The 27,500-nt window shown below is 34.1% G+C and overlaps 1 protein-coding gene across 5 annotated transcripts in view; it reads left to right on the forward strand.

Moving 5' to 3' along the window:
- LOC106881655 (uncharacterized) overlaps nucleotides 1–27,500 on the forward strand; it is a 261,665-nt gene that overhangs the window by 123,193 nt on the left and 110,972 nt on the right. For all 5 annotated transcript variants that reach the window (XM_089361266.1, XM_089361265.1, XM_089361267.1 and 2 more), the window contains one exon: nucleotides 12,295–12,353. The gene's annotated coding sequence lies outside the window, so the exon portion shown is untranslated. The remainder of the gene's footprint in view (nucleotides 1–12,294; nucleotides 12,354–27,500) is intronic.

Genomic DNA, 27,500 nt, shown 5'->3' on the forward strand with positions numbered 1-27,500 from the left:
TGTTGCTTACATGAATCCAACCCATCAACGTGTCGGATGAATACATCTAATAATCTTTCTTGTTTTTTTGCACAAGGTTAGAGTAGTCAGCGGGAAGGGTTGGGCGATTACATCAATCCCAGCGCTCGTCCGGTACTTATTTTATCGACAACAGAGGGATGAAATGCAAAATTGATCTGGGTGAAATTTGAACTTAGAACGTAAATAACTGGAAGAAATGCGACAGGCATTTTCCCAAGCTTTTTGGTAGTTTCTTTAGTGAGATTCATGTAACTATGACAGTTGCATTAATGCCAATATCTCCTTCACTGGGAATAGGAAGGATTGTAAGGAAGGCCCTCAGTATCTAAGGAAGCCGGTTGTGATCCGGTATCAACGGCATCGATTCCGAATGTAAGAGATTCGAGCATGCTATGAATAATAATAATAATAACAAAAGCAACAATAATAATAATGAAAATAATAGAAATAATGATGATAAATATGATGATGATATTAATATCATTATTATTATTATTTGTTCGTAGAAGTAATGATAGAAGAAAGGGAGAAGGAATCGATGACAAAGAAACACAATATGTACAAGAAGAAAGCGGGACAAAAGGGCAGAAGAAATAAGAAAAGTGAAAGTGAAAGAAGAGTCTCAAACGAAATTACATAGAGTTCTTGGTGAGGGAAGGAGACAAAAAGAAAGAGAGGGAGGTGTGTGTGAGAGAGAAAGATAGAAAGCAAACGAAAATATTTTCTCAACTCAATAAAACCAAAGAACTGAGAATAGAAGATAAAGAATAATTCTTTGAGGTTGATGGCATAATAATATGGCTGGTATCTTATATTCATTCTATCTCCAATACTGTGCTTAAATATCTCCTTGAATGGATGAGAACTCACGGAAATGCTGGTTTTAATAATAAGCCGTTATGCAAGAACATGCTGAGGGATTATGCTAACATGTTTGAAGAAGTCAAACTTTATTGTGTTCTTGTATAAGGTAGATTCTACCCAATCAGCTCGAACTGTATAAGAAGCGCAGAAAATTAAACGCTACGCTTGGTGAAACTGGATAACGTTTGAAAAGCAAATACAAATATTTCGTTGCTAGGTAAAAAGCAATATGGGTGCAACAATATCTTAGCAGCTTCGCATCAATGGTCAGAGGAAATATCAATAGATCCACGACAAATAGCACAATTGTAATAGAATTGAGGTTCATATCATATAGGAGGAAAAACATATGCTATTTCTGCAGTTGTTATATGATTATTTCCTTGGAATTACAAGATGCACACGATTTAAGAAAGATTAGAGATGGGAGGAAAGTGTTCGATGGTGAGGTAACAATTGTCATTTCTTTCAACAGGTAAATATCTGAGTGTTTAGTAAAAAGAGAGAAGACAAAATATGTGGTGATGATTACAATTAGAACATGCGAACAAAACGATCGATTTCAAGAAAAATCGTGATCGTACCATAAACAACAATTTATAAAATGTAATCAAGAAGACAATATGAGGTAAAACTGTTTAAGCTATGAGGAAGACAAAAATGAAACAGGAAAACATGTCCCCACTAACCACATATATATGACAATAGTATTTTAGACTTTATTGGCCGCACGGAACAAACGTAGCCCACGTTCATCCCCATCTGATCGGAGAGACCAGGCACTTATAAGTTAGTTTTCCATCAGGCTAGCGCAATAGTAGACGGCTCATTTCCCACAGTTATACCTCGGACGGCTCATCAGGCTCATCGTTAGCTAACAGTAATACATATATATATATATATATATATATATATATATATATATATATATAAGATAGGGTGTGAAATTAGGATATTTCCAGGAAAACAATCGACCCGAATATTCGGCTATCACCACTATCGGGTACCAGCCCAAAGCTGCAATTACTTAGGTGTAGACAATGTACGTTTCACAGCGATTACACCGCAGTGCGGTTGGAGAAGAGTGAATAAACTAATGAAAAGAATAATTGATGAAGGGAACATATGGATTTGTTACTAGTCTTCATTACGACGATCGCTTCGACTCATCTTGCAATTGTCCATTGTGTGTCAGATTTTACGCATGTAATTATCTTACATCAGTATGTGCAGTTTGTGTAACATCAATTAGATGCATAAAGAAGGGGATGTCCCAACAGATATACTGAGATGCTCTACGCATGTTGTTCGTGTCTGCTGTATTTACGTTATGACCGGATACTGTTGTTCGTTGGGTATATAACGTAAGAATTGAAGTGATAAAATATAGCGGAAGAGAGATTAGATTTAAGTTAACAGGCTGGTGCGTGTATTTCCAATCATGAACACACACAGACACAAATTTACAGAAACAGACACATACACACGTACCTACACACGTACACATATAAATACACGGCCGGAGAATAGCTGCACGATGAAACCGAGGGTACCAAGGAGTCTGAATCAAACTGTTTTCACCTACCTACCTATCTATCTATCTATCTATCTATCTATCTATCTATCAACGTTTATGATGTGTAATTTAGTTCCGGCCATCTGTAAAATCCTCTCAATGTTAATCACTTCATTAACAGATAACAAAAGCAATTCCATATTGAAACGTTTTAATTTTCAATATCCAATTTCCATTACACATGAAATTGTTTTCGCTGTTTGTACACCTGCTTGTCTCTAAATTCTCATGTCATTAAATTTCACACTAATAATCATAATTGTCCAGTGGATTCGGAATGAAATCAGTCGCGTTGATTATTTCTGATCACGCATAATTAATTTCCTTCATATATCAGGCATTCAATATATTGGATTGTCCGTCTGATCATCAATGCCAAGACAGATCTAAGTAGCATTTGTTTCCAAGTTTAATAGCACGAAATTATAATCGGACATTAAATATTCACTCTTCAGAGAAATGTGTGTCTAGTTAGAATAGTTAAAAATATTTTATTTGCTCAATACAAATACGGGATTTGGATAAATGAGACGTGATGTATATATGCTTTTCATCGTTTTTATGCTTTCATTTCCATGCAGGTTACATATACACTGACACATACACGCATGCACACACATACACACAGACACGCCCGTCTGTATGTATGTATGTATGTATGCATGTATACCTTTATGTATGCATTCTCAGGCTCATAAATATTGAAATGATAAACTTCTGGAAAGTTTTACAGTTACAGTAATGGATTCGATCTGTAATCTTCTCAAGATTGGTATTTATGCAGTATGTTACGTATGTATGTATACACGTATGTTGGCCTCTGCTTTATACGTTCTGCTTCTCCCCCACCCACCATATATATATTTCATGTATGTATATATATGTATGTATGTATCTATATATCTATCCATACATACATATATACAATAATAATAAATGGGTAAAATTCATTAATCAATTCATTAGTAATTTTACTAAGTAGCTTGGTACGTTAAAATAACCTTTGAGGGTAACGTTATACAAGTATTTTATAATTATAAGCATAAATATAATAAGGGGTCAGCTAATTGCTTTCCCACGCACCGAATTTAGAAATAGGAGTTAAAATACCTATTCTGCTACCATAAATATATACCAGGCAGTAATACAGTAACACGTGGGGATTCGTTATTTTTCTCTTTGCCTACGTAAACAAGTGTGTAAGTGGCTGGGATATATTTATGGGAGCGGAAAAGGGATTTTAACTGTTATTTCCAAATTCGGTGCGTGGCGAAGCAATTAGCTGATCCCTGATAATAATTATAGAATACTTATATATATATATATATATATATATATATATATATATATATTACCAAGGTTTCAAATTTGTATATTTAAAAGAGATACACACTTCGAACTCGACAGATCTATATTCCATTTATTCAATTATTTACCATCCGATGTCAACATTTCTGTGCCCAAACCTATCCAGCGAATGATCCGTTGGATGTCTGACGTTTGGCACTTCCTCAGGAATGGTTTCCATCAGAACAAATTACGAAAAAACACAAATAACGATCATAACAAATTATTAAAAATTCCTTACCTTTATCTCGTCCATGCTGTGTGTTTTTTCGTTATTTGTTCTGATGGAAACCATTCCTGAGGAAGTGCCAAACGTCAGACATCCATCGGATCAGTCGCTGGATTGGTTTGGGCACAGAAATGTTGACATCGGATTGTAAATAATTCAATAAATGTAATATAGATCTGTCGAGTTCGAAGTCTCTATCTCTTTTAAATATACAAATTTGAAACCTTGGAAACATAAACATAAACAATGAGAACGACCCTTAGGGAATCTAATCAATGATCCCCTCGGGTAAAGTCTTATGCTATATTGGTAACGGTTGCAGCATCCACTGGAAAATTATATATATATATATATATATATATATATATATATACACACATGCATTATCCATGTATGTATACATGTTAATTAGCACTTCAAATACAAACATGCATACAGTTGTAGTGAAATGTTGAGCGAATGGTGTCTAGCATCATTTAATCCAGTGTTTAATGATTTGCCGTGGCAGAAATATTTATACTCCACATATGATCCACCATTTGTTGAAACTCCTGTAGAAAATAATATATGGGTGTACACTTTAAAAAATATATTGAGGCAGGAAAAGAATTAGCAACATCAGATGTATCCACCATACTTTGCTGTAAGTTGTTTAATGAAAATACTGTTAATTTAGTGTTTTGAATCGATTCATCCAGGCAAAATCGATTATTGCTTCAAATTCATTTACACGAATTAGAAAATTATTGAACATGGATAATTATGTTTACTCTCCTTCAAATATGAAATATATTAATTATGCTAAATATCAATTATAATATATATTTTATTTTTATAAATATTCACTAAATTAATCAATCCGGATTATGAACTACAAATATTTGTTAAATACTATTATGAATATATAAACGGATATTCACAATTTTATTATAAATCCAATAATGTTAGAAAAAAAACACAAACTGAAGTTGTATACTTTTCTGACACAGTCTTACAATTGTATACATTGGGAAGGAGAGAAGCATGGAATTGAAACTTTCAGAAGTGCTACATTATTATTGATTGTATATCCGAATATTTAATAGTGAAGCTTTTCTAGTGAAATCTGAACTCAAAAGAGACGTAATGAAACGTTACGTCTTGCAAATCATTCATCCCACGCAGAGCGACACTGTTTATTGAACTAAATGAAACTACGCAGTTTGTAATTTTATTTAAAAAAAAGAAAGAAAGTCGTCTGCCATGTTGTACTTTATAGAATGTACGTATAACCAATGATCTAATAAAACAGCTGAATGTATTTGGCTGCAGGAAAGACCAAGGTAATGAAGAGACACTTTTTTCTAAACTGTCCTTAACGTTCATTTACTCATTTCAAATTTTTATTGTCGAATATTATATATTTCTGCAGACGATAAACTATTCCACATTGCGTGTCTGCCTCGAACACGGCATTCATGCGATTGTAGCTGACGATTGCTAAATCGGTTTGGCGTTCATTGAAAGATATTTCCGGATTTTGCGTTTATAAACAATTGAAATAAAAGAATAGAGTAAATATATTCGTATTTACATATGAAATACAAGAATAGCAACACAAATACATATTTGTATAACACACACACACACACACACACACATACACACACGAATAGCCTACACTGTTCAGTCTACCATGAACTTTAATATTTGGACCGACACCTAAGCTGATGAACGCAGCCCTCACCATTACCCCCGCCCCACCCACTCTTCCCACTTGCGTCCTTTTCTCGACACACTTAGAATGGGATTCTTCAGTTGGACGGTGTCTAACATGTCTGTCCATTTGATCCAAAGATGCAGAAGCGGGATCGTCACCCGAAAGAACTTTTGACCAGACTTCGGCGGTCCATTCAATATGTCTTTTAGCAAACTTGATCCGCTTCCACCGCGTTCTCTGACAAATTATCGGATTTTTTTTTCAAGCGATCCGGCCGAACAGTCCAAATTCTTTTAGGCAGTTTCTGACAGTTTGTGGTGTAAATCTGATGTCAGTTTCATTAGATAATTGCTTGCAAATGTCCGCTGCTGTTACCCTCAGAGAGCCTATGAATTCACCAATCCATCTGTAATGTTATTATTTTTCTCGTAGCGCCTATTTTTTTTTGCGTATATTTGTATTGGCCAGTGGCTTGGTAAAGTATCCATGCTTCAACACAAGCCGTTTTGCTGCAGCTTAATTGCTTGCTCATGTTCATGAAGGACACAGTTTGATCTAGTAACTGGGCAGATGCTACGCTTATCATTTTGTATCCAATTTTGCCCTCAAAGAATAAGGAACTATCATTTCTATATATAGTACATACAGTAATATGTGTCATAAAACAATTCCACAAGAGAATTAATAAGCGTAAAAAACTTTCCATGGAAAAAGATAAAAATCTCTTTACTTCGAAAATCTGTTTCTATATTTACGATCATTAACGAACTAAATGAAGTTGATTCAGGTTTTTCATAAAACATGCAACAAAATCCTTCACGTGTACATTTAGTATTAGCATTCATAGAATATTTTTATATAAATATCAAATGATTTGTGTATGTATGACTGTCTGCGTGTGAGTGTGTGTGTGTAACGGTCAACCCCTGCTTATGTACGTATTGTTCTGTCACTCTGTATATTGTTTACATGCAAGCTTGCATGTATGCGTTTATAAGGTTACGTTTGGTTTGCCAAGCCTATTGTTATTTAAGCGTTCTCAAGAACTGTGACTAACGTGAGCAGTAAATACTCTGGTTAAGTTATACTATCAACGTTTCTTCAAGGGCGAACGCTCTAATGGAAACTCATAATAGACAGATTTAGGCTTCCTTTAGAAATCATTCATCTGGAAAACACTGGTTTGTAAAACATAACCTAATGAATAATTAATTATCCACAGGCGAAGTGAAAAAGAATTCTGTTATGTTTACTTATAATCAATCAATTACTCGCTAATAACAAAGTTTATTAGAAAATATACATTAATTCTATATGTGTATTAACACAGTAAAGATATAATCAATGTGGGGGGGGGGGTTCTTTTTATCGATGCTTGGATTTACACAACGAAGGCTAATTTTGGATTAGCAATCAATTGATGCACAATATTCCATGTAGTGAAATCCTATTTAACATTTGATGATAATGCGCGCTTCGTTTTAGTGCTACAGTATTATATATCTGAACAGTCGATTCCCGTGTTAGACAGCAATATTTCAGAAAATCTCATTCGTCTGTTTTCCGTTATTTAGATATTGTAAGGAAGAAATCGTTTCAAAAGCGTGTTTCGAAATTACCACATATATAATTGTTTAAAACCCGCCATTAATACAAAGTGAGGATTGTACAAATGTTAGTGAATACATTCGAAGGTGAGATGTAATCGTGATATCATGACCTATTCAAATTAGAAGCAAATATTCTCATATGTAATTTAAATTCGTCAAACGTTTGCCGAATGTGAAGTGATAACCTAAAGAACTCCATTCACTAACTGGATGGTAATCGGAGATAGATTTCTCTTAAATAATGCTTCTAATGCTTTAGAAAATTGCAGTAACTTTGTAATTCCTCATTTTCTTTAATCTGACGCCAATAGGGTTAATAACAAAAGATGAAAATTCTCATATTCTTGTGATTCTAACATTGCCGTTGATGTTACAATCTATTCATGTCAGAAGATATTGTAAAATAAAGTAAAACCTTTCTACCTTTTTTTTTTTTTGTTATTATTTATCAGCGGGTCTTGTCATAGCATATCTGATCATTGCTTCAAGCTCATGGGATCAGTAAAATGCAATGGCAGAAAGTAAATGTGCTGATAAGATCGATCAATGAAATCATTGCATCCTCAGAGCGAAGTCAACTCAGCTCACAAATCCGTACAAATACATTAAATGAAAATAAGTGATTTTAGGCAATGGCGTAAAGTAATCTCATGCGGATGAATATAAAGTGAGATAGAAGATTAGGAATTTTCATGTGAATGACAAATGAGTATAAATCCACAAAATAGTTTAATGAATCACAGAATCGGAATATATTATTGAATAAAGCAGGTTCAATAGAGTGAAATTGTGTCGAGTCATGTTAATGGTCATGAGGGAGAAAGACAAAGAAAGGCAATGAGAGATTAGTTAAAAACTGCAAGGTTGAGTTGTAAGAAATATATACAGGCGCAGGCTTGGCTATGTGCTGAAAAAGACCGCTTTGCAGCCACGCATTTTCGGGTACGGTCTTGCAGCCCGGCATCTACAGTTGCCGTTTTCTCCTATAGTTTCAGATTGATCAATGTTTGTGACTAAATATGGTAAACAGAAACGGTACGGAAGCTCATCTTATGCATATGTTTGTATGTGCGTGCATCATTGTACTAGACCAATCCCTTAATAACTTGTGTTGTTTTATTTACATCTTCGTATAATAATGGATCTGCCAAAGCAGCCGATAGAGTAAGTGTCCAGCTTCAAATAATTCAGTGCTTCGAGCGATTTAAACGCCCAGACCCTTGAAATCGGTTGATCAGAATAGCCGTAGTTCACTGACGGAAACGAATAAAAGATGCGTATATGTGTGTGTGCCAATGTGTACGACCGCTTATATAAGTGCATAAGGGTACTCAGAGCAAATGAGAAATTCTATAGAACTGATATGGCAGTCGACGTCAGACTAATGGGAAACGGTTAGAAATTCGTTGAATGCACGTTACCTTGTTTTTGTTTCAAGGTTTTGTTTTCGGTGTGGGGGGGGGGTACTCTAATTTGTAGATTGTTTCATTTATATATATGTCAGACTGTAAGAAGGAGGACGAGAATAAGGAAGAAAAATAAACACAAGTAATACTATTATCTTCGTATGAGATCCGAGGAAGGCTTCGACATGATTCTCCCTGGAAAATAAAATGAGATTCATAAAGAAAAGGTTTTACTATCTTTGGCTAATGGAGAAGGCATTAAAATTGTCTGATTTAAATAGGAGTGGAAGCTTGGAGGACCGCTTATTGTTATCGCAACGAAAGCTATGAATAGCGAAAGTTTTGCTGAAATAGATGCCACATAATAAAGTTTGAAAATAAGTAAAATATGATGTTTTGTTTTATTTATTTATCAGTCATTAGACTGCGGCCATGCTGGGGCACCACCTTCAGGAATTACAGCCGAAAGGTTCGACGATCCTGGCTTATTTCCTTCTAAGCCTACTCTCTTTTGCCGAATATCTAAGTTGCGTGGAAGTAAACACACAAACACTGGTTGTGAAGTGGTAGTGGGAGACAAGCGAACACACACACACACGCACACATAAATATATATATATATACGACGGGCTTCTTTCAGTTTCCGTCCACCAAACCCACTCACAAGTTTTTGGTGAGGCTGAGGTTACAGTAGAAGGCACACACCTAAAGTGCAACGCAATTGGAGTGAACTTGAAACCATGCGAATGGGAAACCAAGTTTTGACCATACAACTGCGCCTGCGCACAACCAATCTAGTTTCCTTAGCGTTTTGAATTCCTCACCCTTATATAATCATGACGTTGGAACTATTTCATTCTGAGTACAATAAAATATACGTGTGTGTCTAAGGTTTGATGGTTCTACCACGAAATGGTCTTCAAAATATATATGTACATAATTCTTCTTATGCTTAATGACATTTTAAGTCGCACATTAGCCATCATCAAACACGGGAACGTTACAAATTAGGAGTTGGCCAAGCACGGAATGCTTTGCAGCCTGATTGTCTTATATTGTTGAGGATATTTTTTGATGTCTTTCTCTGTTATTATTGTAGGAAATGATATGAAGTAAATGTGCTTTGCGGCTAATAAATTCATAACGTAGAAAATTCTTTAAAATAATCTATTCTACGATAGACACAAAATTGGTAATGCTTTATGTTTAAGAACATATTAATAAAATTTCCTCCTTTGATTCGAACATCGTTAATCGACTTTAACTCTCTAATTAGGAAATATTGTTCAATTAGTGTAAAATTATTCACACGAGACAGAACTACTGTGAATATTTAGCGGTTCTCATAACATTGAGTATATATTTATTGCCAGTGAGCTGTTTAAAGTGTGTGATGCAGTAGACTTTGGTGTTGATAAAGTGACATAAAATTTCATTTGTATTTATCACTAATTAATTTGAATTTAAATATCGTTGTGGTTTTCTTTTTCTCTTCTTCTTTTACTGACACTTCACGGGAGAAATATGAAATAACAGAATGACAGTTGTAAATCGTCAGCATTAATTAGGTTTATTTTCGAGAGTTAACATTTTATCAAGCGACATCGAACATTGAAATTTCCCATCCTGCTAGATTAATCCTTCCTCTTTACAAAGACACTAGACAGCAAAGTCTTTATTACTAGCGAACCATTTGCACCATCGTGGAAGCCAATTCTCGAAGCGACTTTCACTTCTCTGCTGTTGTTCACATTTCTGCAGTAGAGCTTTCACGTCACTTTTGTCATCGAATCAGTCACGAAAGTCTGTCCTTCATGAGATCGAGCAGGTCGAAGTGACGATCAGCGATGTACGGTAGATGCGAAAGCCACTGACCAGTCATATATGCCAATACCTTGACTAGCAGTCAAATACGTTCACGGTCACACATTGACACGGTGGATGTGGATCATTTTCAGATACTCGTTCCGTTTTGTCATTCGAGTGGCTTCTCTACACTTTTAAATGTATCAATATCTACTTACTGATCACAATATCAAAGGGAAGTATGCCTTTATCACCCCCAAAACAGGTATATGAATGCATGCGGCAAGATATTATGTAACATGTAGACAGCGTGCTTATAACTGTGGACGCCTCTGCCTATGTGTCTCTGTGGAGGTGTATGTACCTCTGTTTGTGTATGCATGTGAGTCTCTGTAATATATATATATATATATATATATATATATATATATATATATATATATATGTATATGTGTGTGTGTGTGTGGATGTGCGCATGAAATTCATACTGTTATAACTTTTGAAGTTCAAATGTGTTTGTTTTTGAAATGTCAATTAATGACCAGACGTTCTGTAACCTGATTTGATTGCAACAAGAAAAAGCAAGAACGTTATTTTACTGTAGAAAATCAAATTAGTCCATACATTATAGGAATAGTTAGCTATAAGCTAAGATGTTTGTTTGATGTTTGTTAACATATTCTAAATATAAATTAATAATGCTTGTTAGTTTTAGGATGCTAAAAAATAATTCTAAATTGATATTTTGAACATCATGTATGTTCCATAACAATTTGTAACGTAAATTAAGAGAAAAGTCTATATTTTAAAAATGTGTTTCTACCAAGAAACACATAATCATATTCACCACACACACACAACTGTATACATACGCACATACATACACACCTATATATATATATACATATATGTGTGTGTATATATATATATATATATAAATTTTTGGTACCGATACCGCACTTCGTTATGCTACTTTAAAATAATACCAAGTATATTAAAAGCTTAAGTCGATACTGTACTCTACCTACGTTAGCAGTGCGATTCAATCACTTTAAAACTCTCTCTATATATTTTCTATACAAATTAGAAATACAGTGAAGTGCTTGCTTGTGGGTTCCAATATGCCTTCAGTATATTTCAATTGGTAACAAGTTTGCATTTATATACGTGTCACCCCGTATTTTATAAACGGCTAGCCGCTGAATAGCGCAACCAGTCATTGAACGATGGCAGGATTATCATAAAAATAACATGTCTCTCGTGTCTGTTCGCAGCTTTTCATTTTCCTTTGTCTCGTGTTGAAGAGGAGATAGCCACTCTGAAATGCATGAACCCAACAGTCCTGTTAAGCTTTGAGCTGTCTCGTTGTGTTTAAAAGTAACTGTCAACAGGGAGGGATTTTCTACTTAACAAAATGCAGCGAATGGCCTTTTTGCAGGTTCGAATATGCCTCAGGTATATTTGAACTGGTAACGAATTTCTATATATGCCGGCAGCTTACATAGGCGTGAGGTTATCATTATGTTTATTTGTCTCCGCATAAAGGAATCTAGTATTAAGTCAATATATGAATGTAATAACATATAGACGTAGATAAAATGAAAAGCAATAAATTCCTGTTCATAACCTTTTATAGATGGCAGACAACGTGTTATAAAATTTCAATTTATACTTGCAGAAATAAATGCATTTGTTTAACTTTTAGAAATTATATTTATTGTATATCTTTATTTTAGATCGACAATTGATGGATGACGAATAAATGGTTGCAGTGAAATCTAATCTGTGCTTCCAGGTAAAACTGATATCTAACTTTACATGTAACAGAAACTTAATAATTCCGAATTTATGCTTAGGGTATTAATACTTTGCATGTTTTTTTTTATTTCTTTGTTGGAGAGAAACTGTTTTTGCCGATCAAGATTTGATATAATTTAATCAATTTCATAATAGAATTAATGTAGATATTAATCAAAATCAAAATAACATTTTGATTAAAATTTAGTTTATATATATATATATATATATATATATTCCATTTCTATATATATGTATATAGACATATATATATATATATATATATGTATATATATATATATATATATATATATATACATATACATATATATATATATATATATATATATATATATATATATATATATATATAAAACCAAATGAGTTATAGTCTTCAACATATCCATCTTGCGGTACACATTTCTTCCACCGGTATTACAGTGAGTGGAACCCACGGTGAAGAAGCTTTTATCATGTTGGTAAAAAAAAAATCATCAACTAGAGGTGTAAAATGATCATCAGTGCGATACTGCTTCCCAGCCAAGTGTTATTCATGTTGGGGAAAATCAGGATTATAAGGAAGGTGATCGACCAATTGAAAGCCACTGTCACATAGCACCGTTATTAAAAGCAGGGTCTTGTGTGCTGGAACATTGTCGTGATGAAACAAATCCACTTTTGTAAATTTTCTCGTTCGTTTAACCTTGATTGCCTTTCGTGAGACTCACCACGTTGGCATGGTTGAGAATTTTATAGGATGACCATGAAGGAGTATTGCTAGAGCAAGTCGGCAAATTCTCTACTCACTTGCGTATGAATTCGTGAGTGGATATATGCTGATGAGATGTCTGTCACGTAGGTTATGCAGTTTCTCGCATATTGGTATTATCATTCTGGTCTAGTCACCTAATATAGATAAAGTCATTTATGAATGTTGACTATTCATGGCCATGCTATTGAGATAATATAACAGCATTCTTCGATCCATCACCCATTTTCACCGTTACTTCAACTGGTAATCATTACGAGCGCTAACTTAACGTTGTGTAACTTGATAGCACATGACACGCGATACAGACACTTGCAGTTACGGTAATCACGTCAAACGTGCCAACGGAAAAACTAACATACAAAGCAAACTGTTTACAGGTGAAGTAATGACGAACATTTCTGCGCAGATAACTCATTATTTAGAGGCATATCATTTGGAGGAGATTTTCTGTGTCTTTCAAACAAAATACCTTTAAAGTACTCTCATTAACCAATTCGAAAAGATGTCTAATTTTATTTATTATTGTTGATGTTAACATATTTGTTCCATTTCATTTAACTAACACATTTGCAATTTTTCATTATTTTATTAAATTAATATCTAAAATGGTACTCTGGCGTGTAATGCATACTTCCTGCTAGCCAGTGGCGTGTACACACACACACACACACACACACACACACACACACACACACACACACACACACACACACACACACACACACACACACACACACACACACACACACACACATAGACATACATACATGCACACACACACATACACACATAATAAATATATATATATATATATATATATATATACACACACACACAGACAAAGGAATATGAATATGTACGTCTGTATGAATATGAATAAAATGTATGTATTGTCAAGTCTACACATGTGTCTATATGAATCATATGTTGAAGAAGAATTACAGATGGAATTCTACTTTCATGATGCTAAAACTGTATATGAAATGACTATTGAAGAATTCTCTATTGATGGATATAAGGAGGAATTTATTTCATTCTCGCCTTGCATTCATATCGATGTTTACTGTTTATGCATAATGTGGATGATGTACTTCGTAACATTGGGCCTATTATATTGCTATGGAGCGTGTCAGAATCCACAAATGTGGTACAGTCGCAAATTCTAGTCCATAAAAAATTCAGCCACGCCCTGGTCCTTTTCTCCTGTCTGTTATCTTCTACAATAACGTAATTCATTTCTAGCTGGTATTTTCAATCATTTTTTTTTTTGACATCGTGTTAATGCACTTTTGGTAATGCACTGTGGCTGCTGTATTATTCCATTATTAATTCTCATTGATGTCAATTTCTTATTAAATGTGTGTTTATTCTGTATTTTTTTTTCTGTTCGTGTCTAAAGTTATGTTTGTGTGTTCGGACGAATGTCTTTATCGGGATGTTTGATTTACATTTGTCGCAATACTCTGTTTTCTTTCTTTTGTTTTATAGGTTCTATATTATCTTTTCTTCTTTTACCTTTTTTTCTGTGGAGCCAATCATTTCATATGTTTTCGTCAGTGTCTCGGTTTCTTTCTTCTGAGGGATCGTTTCTTTATCTTATATGGCAGATGCTGTTGTAATGCTTTTATTCGCCAATTTAATATTTTATCACTTGCTTCGTTATCTGTCTGTCTGTATGTCTTTCTAATTTCTTGTGTCACTATTTCGGGCTATTTGTATTGATTATTAAACATTTCAATGAATTCACAAATGCAATCTCATCGTTAAATGTTTCTCATTTCTTTCTGTCCCTCCACTACCTGTAACCCCTTCATACTTCAAAGTTCTCGAATCTACCTGATAAATTATTGACATGTAATAAAACCGTAAACATCAGTTACTCAAACTTCTTCCTTTTTTATAAACATTATACGTATTTAAAAGGTAAACAGGAAGCGGGAGCGGGTAGCATTTTTGTCAACCATTTGAAAGTTCACTTTCTTGAACTTTGTCATGCATTGCTTTCAGCTCATCATGCTATAGAGTTACGTCCCGAGATTCTCTATACACTCTAATTGGACCAATCACACTTATATTGGTGATCGATTCATAAATACGGTTGTTTTGTTTACAAATGCCAGTAGATCCGCATCGTCCTTTGCTAAATTTAATAGTTTGTTTCATTTCTACCTTTTGTGTTTACCCGAAGTGTTCATTTTCTTTTCATATCACTATGAATCTGTTCGTGTTCTCTACTCCACCTGCCTTCTCTTTTCTGCATTGCTTGTATTGAGATGCTTATTCAAACTCTGAATTTCTCTCCCACACGTCCACTCAACTTATACACTTATGCACATAAATTTTGTGTATTCCTTCAAAAATATATGTTCTCTGTAACAATTACATGAGATATCAATATCAATTATCGCCCTTCTAACAAGAGTTAATTTCTTTTTTTCTTTTTTTATAATTTACGCGTTAATTTAGACAGAAACGTTTATTTTATTCCCGAATGTGTTGCAATCTACTTACGATGTATTTCAGAATTTTGCAGAATGTTATGCTTTCAGCTCCATGTCATGCAGCTCAATTTCAAAATTATAGTATTCCTTTTATATCTGTATTTTAAGTATTTCTTTCATATTCGATGAAAACTATTTCAAATATTGACAGCAGAGAATTTATGTAAAGTACCTCAAATATGCAATACGCAAACACACAGACTCAGATATGTGTACGTGAGTTGTATTTGTTGGTGTGTATAAGTGTACGTTTGTATGCGTCTCTGTGATTTATCTTGTATGAAAATGGAAGTCAATAGAAATATATTTATAATTGAAGTGACATGCACAGTCAAATTTAAACACAAACTTCATGAGGATTGCTATCTAATTTTGAAATCTGCCAAATTTAGAATCCTATTGTCGACAGGAATTCATAAAGAATATTTTCAAGCCTATCATTCACTTTCATTGGAGTGTAAGTTGAATGATATAAAATGATATAAAAAAAAAAAAAACCTGATCACATATGTTGACAGCTCGTACAAATCTTTGCATGCAACAATTTATAGCTTTCTCCCAAAACATAAGAATAATAGAATACACCTAACACATATTTTCTTCGCGAAAATAGTGCAACCGCCGTTGCCACATACATATATCCAAACATCCATACAAATATATATCTATGTATATTTGTGTTTATATATATATATATATATATATATATATATATATATATATATATATATATAATCAGGTGGCATGTGAAATGAATTCAAAACAAAGGAAGCACTTAGTACGTTACTCTATGGGTAATATCGATTCCATGTAATATCAACAGGTTTTTATTTTATGACATTATGGAAAACATCAAGTGTTTGCTAGAGAGAGGAAATCATTTCTGATGTTACGCGTACTCTATGACGTTAATTGCGGTTGAAACTTAAACCAAAACGACGTTACATTAACATCAATGTTTGTGGATTACATTGGATTCTCTTTTAAAAAGAGAAATGAGTCACTCTGACTGTATTTACTAAAATATTTCACATCACTAATTTAGTTAATAGTTTCACTGCTTGAGTTGATCTAAGATTAAAAAATCTTCAGCCTAGCAATTATTATACAAATCGGAGTACTCTTGGTGCATGGTTGTTGTGTGGTTTAGTGTCCCTCACGAATTTCAGTTTTCAGATGTAATTTGGAAAGGCTGTGATGTTCTTCTTTTCTTAATACCGCATTCATCGACACATGTTCGCAGGTATTACTTAACACACACATAGGTACACAAACAAGGATACAAATAGCACAAATGAATACATAAATATATATATATATATATATATATATATATATATATATATATATATATATATATAAACTTGCGCGGCATGGATCTAATGTACGTGTCTCAGAACTGTCCGTAACGTCAGCATTTTATACAAAACCTTTTGATCATGGCCTGAGCTCCAAACTCAATGAGTTTAATGCAGTCAGTTGAGTTTAGTGGCATTTAATGTTCTCTACGTAACATTAGCAACGACGAGAACAGTAGATGTCATTGAGTGAAACTAACATCTCACAATTTAGGGCTCACCACACTAAACCAAGCCATGATAAATCATCAATCGTTGAAATTAATATTTGAATATCGGAAACTGTGAAACCAATTTGATGACAACTCCTGAACAATTGATGAAATGAACTTCAACATTCAAAGCTAACTGTTGGAACGTTTCCTCTTTATTCGTCCTTTCCATCGCTTCAATTCATCATTTTTATTTCTTCAAGGAAACAAAGAGTGAACATGAATTCGCGTGGATTTGATACTCCGGAGAAGAGAAGACAAGCTGTACATTAAAATTAGAAAGAAAAAAAAGAAAAAACAACACCTGTCAACATTTGATCAGGAGGATGTTTTTGACATTAATGGATAATGGGAAGAATGCTAGTTGTCGTTCTTGTGTTGGATATAACACAACAGTAGGAGAGTAAAATGTAATAATAATAATGATGATGCTAATAACAACAATGATAATAACGATAAAGTTGATGATAATGTAGGAATGATTATTAATAACTGCCTGGGTTGACATTTGCATACTCTATTCAAGTAATTGTCTCATGGCCATTTTTTCAAAGCAGAACACGTTTTCTGATTGTGACCATTAAAATTGAAATTTCTTTAACCACGTTTTCACAGTTGATCTGCTTTGCTATGCATATCCCGTTAGATGGATTTTCAGGTTAGTAGTAATAAACTATTGATTGATTTTTCCCCCGCATATTCACTAGGTCTGGATTGTTATCAGCGATATCTAAAACATTACAGAAACAAATACAAAGAGACGTAAGATATCTTTTATGCGTTTTAAAATTCGGCTTTGACAATTTTATTAGTTGTATTGTTGAATTAAAGTTTTCGGCGTGAAAATCTGAACAGTTCCAAACTCGCAAACATCTTGTATTCATTGTATAGGAGAAGATGGAGTCTAAAATTACGGGTAACACAGTTTGAATATATTTTCGATTTGGAAACCTGAAAACACTAAAGAATACACATGAGCACTATCAGAAGTTAATAGTGAAAAAAGTACTGAATTGGTTGCAGGGTAATTTCTATTCAATAATTTTATCTAGAAAGGTAAAACATAGGAGACGAAACATAATGTCATAAATGAGTGTAGTATCATGAATTAACCAAGAGATGTGATATAGCATCTGCCTAAATGTATATTTGATACGATATATACAGAAGTAAAGACTGATTTGAAATGCAACCAATTTTATCGAGCTCGATCCTAAATGATGCGCGCGCGCACACACATATAAAAAAATAGTATGAGGAAACGGAAGGAAAAGGCTTCCTTACAAATCATTACAGTTCTTTTGGCACATCATTATCAGTTGGTAATTGCTAAATACTACATCTATTATTCACATTGCATAAATACGATTCCACGGTAGTTGTATGCACGCGCGTCGTCAGATGTGTAGGGTCCAAAGCATGCAAGACCGTCTTTAGTTTCTTTCTGTTACACACACAATATATACTATACAAAAGCCTGCATCGTTTGTTGGGAGTGGGGACACCAGACATAATGTTATGCAATGATAACATTATTAACAAGCTCTCAGGTAAATTGTTCTAACGTCTTACCATAAACTTAAAAGTGGGATTTTGGAATTTCGAAGAAGCCTGTGAAATGTAATATTATACCAATCATTAATTTACTGAAAAACGTATATCTTGATGGGATATTTATTTATTCATTTATTATTATTACTATCATCATCGTCATCATCATCGTATTCTTGTGTAATTAAATTGTTATATCATAATAATTTGTATGTATGTAAAGATATTTGGTTAAAAATGAAGCAGCTATATGATAGAAGTATTTAGCATAACGTATATATATGTGTGTGTGTGTGTGTGTGTGTGTGTACATGTTCTTGACCCCGAGACAGAGGATAAACTGTTTTTACTTGAAAGATTATTAGTCTTACCGATATTTGATAAGAGATACGTTGAAACTTGTAATATTTTCTTTATATAATTTTAAAACCAATTTTATTAAATTCCCTCTTAAATTGAAATGTCTTAGACTTGCTTTACGTCGGGGCTATTTCGCCCTTATACGCGCGCGCGCGCGCGCGTGTGTGTGTGTGTGTGTGTGTGTGTAGTGTGTGTAGTGTGTGCGTGCGTGCGTGCGTGCGTGCGTGCGTGCGTGCGTGCGTGCGTGCGTGCGCGTGTGTGGTGTGTGTGTGTATAAGTATATTGCAATATTCAGAAATAATCTTAAGGTAACGCCATAATATATATATATATATATATATATATATATATATATATATAATTATAATATCTTTCTTGTATAGAGACTGATTGCTTTATGAATAGATATGAAAAAGATATACAATCATGACAGTGAATGTATGTGTGTGTGTATATATATATATATATATATATATATATATATATATATATATATATATATATATATATATATATATATATGTGTGTGTGTACATTAGCGCTAAACAAATGCAAGTGCATTGTAAGGTTGAGTACAAATAAGTCTTCCTGGTTTAATAACCCCTCCTCGTGACCAGTAGAGCAACTGTGATGAAGCTCGCGACAGTAATGCTATGCAATAAAACTTTATAAGCCGACAGACTTTGGTCTTCTGCTATGCGAAGCAAGTGACTATTTGCCACTGATTTCCATTGAGATGAAACGGTAACACACGAAATACAGGTATTTGTGCAAAGTTTAACATTTTATGACATTATCAGAGTAGAAGTCCGTGTTTAAGGATGAAAGGAATGGGGGCGTTCTTTATTTTTTTTATTTCCAATAATTTAAATCGGGTATTTTTTCTCACTTGTATTTCCGTGATATTCTTTTTCAATGGAATTCTTGAAATAACATAGTGCTGTGGGTATCAAAGAAAAAGTTACTAAAGGTGTGGATGTGTGTGTGTGTGTGTGTGTGTTACAGAATGTTAATTTTCAGCTTGAAGTCTTGATTAATTGTGCTTTCTAAATACGTTGTATATTCAATGACCCGTCAACTACAACAAAATTGTTCTGTTGAAAAAATTAAATCCACTGAAACAAACAGAGGAAACTGTAATGTATGAGGATTGAAGTAGAAACAGGAAGATATAAAATAGAGCTGAACAAGTGATGAATTCACATATTGACTATAGGGATGAAATCATGTTTTCATACGAACGTTGAATTACATGTTGAATTAGAGAGTTGCTATGAGTGGTTTTAAACATGATTTCCTGACTACAGCTTGTGAAACAGAGCGTGGAGAAAGAAACAATAATTCAACAATCAGTTAACATGTTTGAAATGAATGTAGACGTACCAAATTAACATCAGTTTGATTAACGACATCATATATTTATATTTTTCTTTATATTGCCATATTTCCGAAATCTTGCGTTAGACTGTTTATCAAAATGTTTTTCAGCATATTAATATAAATGTCAAAGCAAGGAAAAGCAATCAACTGTCGCATTATAACACGCATAAAAGTATCTTTATACATTTTGGTTTTACATTTAATTTACTTAATAACTTCGTCTTACAGGATGAATTTCTTATGGCAATACAACGTTTTAAGTAAAGTGACTTTTCATGTTATTAATGTTAAGAAAAGCCTGATTGCAATATTTATCTTTGTTGGTTCTATCAACATTGAAATGTTTACATTCACTGCATTTCGTATATTCTGATTTCAATAGAAATCACTGAATTTTAACGGAAAATATGCATCCGGCGATGATTGTGTCATTCTTTTCCAATTTATACATCACGCAAATTCCTTTTAATTTCAAACAAGAGAAAAAGGCATCAATGTTACATAATGCATTGCTAATGACATTGCACCTTTAAAAAACATGCAGATATTTTAATGAATTGTAAGTAGTCAAGTCTGTATATAACATTAAGACGGATTATATGACAACAGCTTTGATATAATCTAATCATTAACTTATTATATTAAGAATTGTCTGAAGAATTGTCTCAAGAATTATGAACATGAATATTCTGTTGCTAGACACTTCAACATTACACTATAAGATGGCGGAATCTGTGCAAGGGCTAAAAAAATACAACAACGCTAATAATCTTAATAATGGTAAAATGTACGGTTAATTATTTGGTAACGTTTCATATAAGATCCAATATTCACAATTTCACAAGGCAAGATGTATCAATGTACAAATCTGAAGAAAACACGAAGCATTAAGAAATATAAAAAAAAGTTTACATTAGAAGTATCTTTCCACGAAGAAGCCAAAAATTCTATTCATTCGCCACCAACATTCACAATTGTATATTCTATCACTGATCACTGATATGTCCCTATATATATATATATATACATACATACACGTGTTTCACGTCTCTCGGGGCATACTCCTCACGCGCTCCAAAGTATATCAGGGACTGTATATTGTACACGATGTACGCTTCTGGATGAGCCCGCAGGCTAGATATAAAATCAGTTGGGTTAGATTAATTGTATACATAACCTGAATATCTTTCTGCATGACTTACTGTATCAACATTCCTATTCCTGTATAGTTGCTCTGTAAATATTTTACTTTCACCCGACCCGGTGCGTTACTATTTAAGTGCCTGATAGAGCTGAAGCCTAATATATGATATAATATAATATAATCATATATATATATATATATATATATATATATATATAAAAGAGAGAGAGCATATAGAGAGCATATAGAGAGCATATAGAGAACATATAGAGACTGGTAGCACAGAAACAAAAATGGCTAAAACACACCCGCAAATATATACTGCCTTTCGTTCACAATTATCAAGGGGATATTTCTGTGCACAACCTGGGTTTGCGCGGCACTCATTGATATGTGCGAGCTCTTGTTTCCATACTAAATTCCGTCCAATAGAACAAACGTATTTCCATTCTTGAAAGAAAATTTCTGTGCCAATTCCCGTAGATTACAAAAGCAATAAGTTTCACATCAAAGATACACACCCTGTAGGCAATGAAGCAAATAACACGTTTCATGAATTGTTGAGTCCATTACAGATACAATGTGCTGATATAAACAACATGAAGAAATAATTTAACTCTTTAAATTTTTTGTTTTTAGATGTATCTTAGAAATCTCAGTATCTTATAAAAATAAGAAAATAATTGGTCATTAAGTAGAAAAATTGAAATAGCAGGATATCTTCTGTAGTTTGATGAAATGCTTCTGATGCGAATGTATAATGGACGGCAGTAATCTATTGGCAAGAAATACAAAAGCATCACCATAGTTGTTTGGTATTTGTATGGGAGGGTTAAAAGTACGATACACCAAGGGAGAAACCGCAGCTGCTCTAAACATTCGTCTTTTGTCAGCATTTTAACTTACTTGTAAATTTGGCCCAGGATTAATAATGTGCATTAAACTATATCCGAAATATGTTGTTTAAACACACACACATATGTGGTGGGTGTCTAGGTTTTTCATATATAAATATACACACACGCACACGCACACGCACACGCACACGCACACACGCACGCACACGCACACACACACACACGCACACAAGCATGTATATAGATATGTATGTATATATATATATAATATACTATATATAAATGTATAATATATATGTACATACACGCATATATATATGTACTCTCACACACACACACACACACACACACACACATATACACATATATATATATATGTATGTGTATATATATATATATATTATATTACTATTTGATAGAACGCAAGGCGTCCATTTCCAAGTAAGTTTACCTTATATGTATATATATATATATATATATATATATACACACACACACATATATATGTATCAGTGTACATAATGTGTGTGAGTATATATAATTACTATAGCGTAATTAGTCTGCTACATCTATTCTAACTGTTATACTACGCACATTGGTGTCCAAAGAGTAACGCGCAGAAATAATCCAATAAAAAACTAAAACGTGTTCTGGTAAGGTATATAAGTGATAAGCAGGTACGTTCATAATGCAGTCGACAGCCTTTGCTTCCCGGGTGATCCTATCAATGGTTACACGTCTGCGCCCTCTTTCTAATGTTATGGGCAACAATTCAATGTGATAGGTCTGGCTATGAAGAATTCCTTTATTTTCTCTGTGTGTGTGTGTGTGTGTGTATATATATATATATATATATATATATATATATATATATATATATATCGAATAAGTGTTGCTAGCCGCGTAAACAACAATGGTTTCCGTATGAGACATTTATTGGACTCCCATTTTTATAGAGGCAGTTAGAATAGGGAAATATCGCATTTGACTCTCAAATAATAACGGAATATTTTTTGATATTCTCAGATGTATCACTAAGTTCTATGGCATAGAAAACCAATGCCAAAAGGTATATAAAATGTCCATTACCATGTTTCAAATTGAATATAATATAAAACAAGATATATTGAAGGAAAATATATTAATTTTTTTTTTTTATTACAGCAAGTATATTTACCGAATTTTAATTCTATATTTAATGTACTTGTATTAATAACTTTAGTTCTAATTCAAAGTACTATCCTTCAACTAGTGATTTAACACTCCTAATGGGAACTAGACATACGCTGTGGAGAGACATATTGCAGTACCTATTCTGTTGAAAATCTCATTAAAGTGAAACTCATTGTTACTCTTTAAAAGCATTGTGTTAGCACTGAAGGTGCCTCTAATAAACACATCACGCTTGGGTATCTTAGTACGTCTCTCGCTCTCTCTCCCTCTCTCCCTCTCTCTCACTCTCTCCCTCTCTCTCACTCTCTCTCTCTCGCGCGCACGCACGCACACACACACACACACACACACACACACACACACACACACACACACACACACACACACACACACACACACACACACACACACACACACACACATGTATACGCTTATGTGTGGTTTCGTTTTTATATATGTAACTTTTTCTGTATATTTTATCCTTTCCTGTATCTAAGCTTCTTAGAATTAACTATATCCATTAAACATTTTGAAAGAATAATGTTTCATATTTTATAACTATACACATTTCTCCCTCTCTTCCCATCTCTCCCTCTCATCATCTCTCCCTCTCCCCACTCTCTTCTCTATATTTAGCACATTTATAATATTTATCCCTTTCGGTCTCTCTTTCAATCTGTCTATAAATATCATTGCCACACTTTTTTCATCTCTCGTATGCGTGTGCGCTTAAGTTTCTTTCAGCTTCTAAAGTATCGCCATTATGAAACCGTATCTTCTTCCGTCATTCTATGACTGTATAAATGTACCTTCCTCATTTTGCGAATATCCATACACGTTTTTTTACTTAGTTAATATTTCAGGAATTTACCCAATGAGTATATGGTCTCTGTTCACCTCTACACCTCTCTCTCCCTCTCTTACTTCATACTTATTTCATTTTGCAATTCCAACGCCTGCAATAGCATCAGGTAAAATTAGTTTAGTGGGAGACATAATCTTACACATATAGCCTGGAAATATTTATATTCTGGCATGGGCACAACAGTAAACGCGCGTGCGCGAACACCAACCCACACACATATCTATGTACACACACACACACACACACACACACACACACACACACACACACACATATATATATTAATATACACACATATGTGTACAGAGGTATATATGTATGTATATATATATATGTATGTATATATATATATATATATATGCATATATATACACATAGATATATATGTATCTGTATATATATATATATATATATATATATATATGTATACATAGATATGTGTGTGTATATATATAATATATGTATATATATAACATGCATATATATAATATATATATATATATATATATATATATATTTATACATAGATATGTGTGTGTATATATATATAATATATGTATATATATAACATGCATATATATAATATATATATATATCGTATATATATATATATATAACACATATATATATATATATATAACACACATACACACATATATATAACACACATATATATATATATATATATATATATATATATATACATACAAGAATAAGGGCAGGGAATCGTCAATTAATAATAGAATTAATAATTAACAATTTTGCCATATATATATATATATATATATATATATAGACCTAGTTACATGCAATCAAGCAATATGCATGGTGCTTACTGAAACGCATCTAACACCTAATATAGCAGATGCGGAGATAAACATACCAGAGTATACCGTGCTCCGAACAGACAGGAGGGATAGAAGTCATGGGGGAGCTGCAATGTACATCCGAGAAGATGTCACACCCCTACTACTCCTATCACACTCAAACTCTACAGATTGATGTAGTTGTATGCTCAACATACCGTCCACCAAATACCGCAAAGCAGGAGGGTAAATTTGAGGACAGCCTCAGACGCATAGAAGAGGTCTTGACAAATCTGGACCAACACATCAATATACTTTTCCTAGGCGACTTTAACCTCCCAAATGTTAAATGGCCTGAAGGTCACATCCTCTCTGGGATGTCACTGCATGAATAAAGCCAGGCAAAGTATTTGTTAGAATTATCCCACATGCTGTTCATAGAACAAGTGATACTCCAACCAACCAGAGGAAGCAATATTTTAGATCTCTGCTTCACAATGTGAGCCTAATCCATAACGTGAAAATAACGCCCACATCTCTCTCAGATCATAACATTATAGAATTAACTATATATGGTCCTAGGCAACCCATTGACACCCACCCCACCAGGAGGACTCAAGCAATATCCAACCTGAATTTCCACAGGGCGGACTGGAAGTCAATTCACAGAGAGATTCGAAATCAAAACTGGCATGACAGCCTTTCTATACAAGACAATGACCTCAAACTAAGTCATTTTATGTCAACTATACAAGGCATATGCACCAAATACATGCCATATAGAAAGACCAGCAAACATGCCAATAGAATTCCTAGAGACAGGAAAATCCTTATGAAACACAGAACAAAGGTCTCAAACCAGTTAAATAGAGAACTGGGGGATAGGAAAGGGGCTAAATTAAAACTAACACTGTTAGAAATAGAAAACAAGATTAAACTCTCCCATGAAAAAGAGAGAGCAGAGATGGAGAAGAGAGCAGTAGAAAGCATAAAAACAAACCCCAAGGCTTTCTATAGATTTGCAAAAGAGACTGCTACGGTACAGTATAAGATAGGACCCCTATTCCTGCCTAATGGCTCACTGACTGCGGATCCCACATGGATAAGTGAAGAGCTCAGTGCACAATTCAAAAGTGTCTTCACTTCTCCTGTGAGTCACATGCAGATAAAGAACCCAGCTGATTTCTTTGACAATAGCACTCAGCAGAAGGGGACTGCATTCATTACCTACATCGACATTGAAGAGGAAGATGTGATAGCTGCCATAAATGAAATGAGCTTAAATTCGGCAACTGGCCCCGATGGTTTCCCGGCTGTCCTCTTAAAGTCGTGTAAACAAGAATTAGCAGGACCACTCCGGATAATCTTCCAGAGTTTCCTTGCAAATGGTAAACTTCCCAAAAAGCTGAAGGAAGGCACCATATGTCCTATCCATAAAGGCGGAAGCAGAGCAGAGGCTGGGAACTACAGGCCCATCTCTCTGACTTCACATATTAGCAAAGTCATGGAACGAATTTTCAGAAAGAGATTGATTGCGTTCCTAGAAGAAAATGACTTGCTGAATGAGGCCCAGCATGGATTCCGTCCAGGTAGAAGCTGCCTCATGCAGCTCCTGCAGCATTATGATTGGGTCCTGAAGCAGCTACTTGACCATTCAAATGTTGATGTGATATATCTCGACTTTGTAAAAGCCTTTGACAAAGTTGATCATGGCTTTGATATGTCACAAGCTGCGAAACCTTGGCATAACTGGTAAATTAGGAGAATGGCTGCATGACTTCCTGAATGGTAGAAGTCAGACGGTTGCAGCGAATGGAGAACTATCTAGGGAAACACAAATATTGAGCGGTGTTCCGCAAGGAACTCTCCTGGGGCCACTACTGTTCATAGTGGCCCTTCTGGACATGCCCACGGTCACTCGGAGAGCCACTGTCACAAGCTACGCTGATGACACAAAACTATCTCAGGCAATAAAGAATCCTGATGATATTGTAAGCCTACAGAATGACCTAAATGCAATGTATGAGTGGGCAGAGCAAAACAATATGCAGTTCAATGCGGAAAGATTTCAAGTACTGCGCTACAAGGCCACAAGTGCCTCCCAACTGGCATACACAGGACCTGGAGGTACTGCAATCCCAGAACCACAAGCCGTGAGAGACCTGG

Source organism: Octopus bimaculoides, chromosome 12 (genome assembly GCF_046866305.1).
Source record: "Octopus bimaculoides isolate indiv1 chromosome 12, ASM4686630v1, whole genome shotgun sequence".
Taxonomy (NCBI): domain Eukaryota; kingdom Metazoa; phylum Mollusca; class Cephalopoda; order Octopoda; family Octopodidae; genus Octopus; species Octopus bimaculoides.